The sequence below is a fragment of the Carlito syrichta genome, unplaced genomic scaffold (assembly GCF_000164805.1).
Source record: "Carlito syrichta isolate Samal-C Ts95f unplaced genomic scaffold, Tarsius_syrichta-2.0.1 Scaffold304675, whole genome shotgun sequence".
NCBI lineage: Eukaryota > Metazoa > Chordata > Mammalia > Primates > Tarsiidae > Carlito > Carlito syrichta.
This window is the reverse complement of record NW_007248771.1, coordinates 341,519-343,783: the sequence shown is the minus strand read 5'-3', so window position 1 is coordinate 343,783 and position 2,265 is coordinate 341,519.

The window sequence follows — 2,265 nt, the reverse complement described above, 5'->3', positions numbered from 1 at the left end:
CCCTAGGCTGTTAGGCTGTTAACTATTTTCTATTTTCTTGATGTGTGTGCACAGAGTTATAAATTCTCTTCTTAGTATAGATTTCATGGTAGCCCAGAGGTTTTGGTAAGATGTGTCTTTGCTTTCATTTGTTTCCAGGAATCTTTTAATTTCTGTTTTGATTTCTGCGTTGACCCAGGAGTTGTTCTGCATCATGCTGTTTAGTGTTTCCATCTTTGTGTGTTTTGGGGGAATCTTGTTGGTGATGGTATTTATTTTTATTCCACTGTGGTCTGAGAAGGTGCATGGCAGTATTTTGATCTTTTGAAATTTATTTATGCTTGATTTATGGCCAAGGATATGGTCGATCTTGGAGTACATTCTATATAGTGATAAGCAGAATGTGTGTTCCATGGTTGTTGGCTGAAGTGTTCTGTAGGTATCTATTAAGTCCATTTGGTCAAGCATCAAGTTGAGGTTCCAATGTCCTTGTTGATTTTTTGCCTCAATGATCTGTCTAGGGCTGTTAGTGGGTTAATTAAGTCCCCATCTATGGTAGTGTTAGAGTCAATATCTTTTTTAGTTTATTTAGTAGTTATTTTATAAAAACTGGTGTTGGATGCATGTATATTTAGGATGGATATTTATTGTTGATGGATTGAAACTTTTATCATTATGTAGTGTCCTTTCATATCTTTCTTAATTTTTGGTAGTTTGAAGGTTGTTTTGTCTGATATTAAGATTGCAACTCCTGCCCTTTTTGTGTGTTCTATTTGCCCTAAAGTTTGTTTTCCATCATCTAACTTTGACTTTGTGGGTGTACTTTGTAGTGAGATGTGTCTCCTTGTGGGAGCTTATTGTTGGGTCATGGTTGTTTTTTTAAAAATCCAGTTTGCCATTCTGTGTCTTTTCAGTGGTGCATTTACTTCATGTTCAAGTTGATTATTGAGATGTAAGAGTTTATCCCTGTCATGAGACTCTTATAAAGTTTTGTTGTTGTTGTTTCCTTATTTGTTTGTTGGTTTTCTTTTAATTTGGGGGTTGATATATGTGTGTGTTTTCAGTTTTGCAGTCGTGATGCATACTGTGTTGATTCTTGTTTTCCTGCATTCTTGCAAAGTGTGTTGTTTTTCTTTATTTTCTTTCTTTCTTCTATGCATAATATCTTCTTAAGTGTCTCCTGTAGAGCTGGCCTGAAAGCAGCATAGACTCTTAGGGATTGGATGTCTGGGAAGGATTTTAATTCTCCATTGCTGATGAAGCTTAGCTTAGCTGGGTAGGAAATTCTTGTTTTAAATTGTTTATCTTTGAGAAGTTTATTTTATTTTATTTTTGCTGTTGTTGCTGTTTTTGAGTAGGAGTCTCACTCTGTCACCCAGGCTGGAGTGCAGTGGCCACTCCCGGCCACCGCAGCTTCGACCTGCTGGGCTCCGGCGATCCTTCCACCTCAGCCTTCCAAGTAGCTGGAACTACAGGCGAGCACTATCACACCCAGCTAATTTTTGATTTATTGTAGAGATGAGGTCTCGCCAAGTTGCCCAGGCGGGTCTCGAACCCACAGGCTCAGGCAATCCACTCACCTCAGCCTCCCAAGGCACAGGATTACAGGCTGAGCCACCAAGCCAAGTTGAGAAGTTTAAAAATTGGACCCCTCTTCTAGCCTGTAAAGTTTTGTAAATAAGTCTGTTGCCATTCTAATTGGTCTTCCCCAGTAGGTAATCTGACCTTTCTCTATTGCTGTCTTTAGGATTTTTTCTTTTGTATTTCCTTTGTGTAAGCAAATTACTATGTGTCTAGGAGTTGGCCTTCTAATTAGATGCCTTGCAGGGATTCTCTGAATCTCTTGTGTTTGGATGGTCATGTCTTGGTGAAATAAGGAAAGTTTTCTCTGATGACCTCATGGAATGAATGTTCCAGGATGTTCTCTGTCTCCTTTTCTGCTTCAGGTATACTGATCAGGCGTAAGTTTGACCTCTTAACATAATCACACATCTCTTGAAGGCTTTGGTCTGTCTTTTTAAGCTTCCTTTCTTTTTTTTTTTAATTGGAATCTCACTCTGTCACTCAGGCTGGAGTGCAGCAGCATGCTCACAGTCACCGCAGCCTCAACCTATTGGGCTCAGGTGATCCTTCCACCTCAGCCTTCCAAGTAGCTAGAACTACAGGCATGTATCACCATGCCTGACTAATTTTTTGACTTATTGTAGAGATGAGATCTCACCAAGTTGCCCAGGTTGGTTTTCTATGTTTTTAACAGATTGGGTTAGTTCCATATTTTGGTCTTCA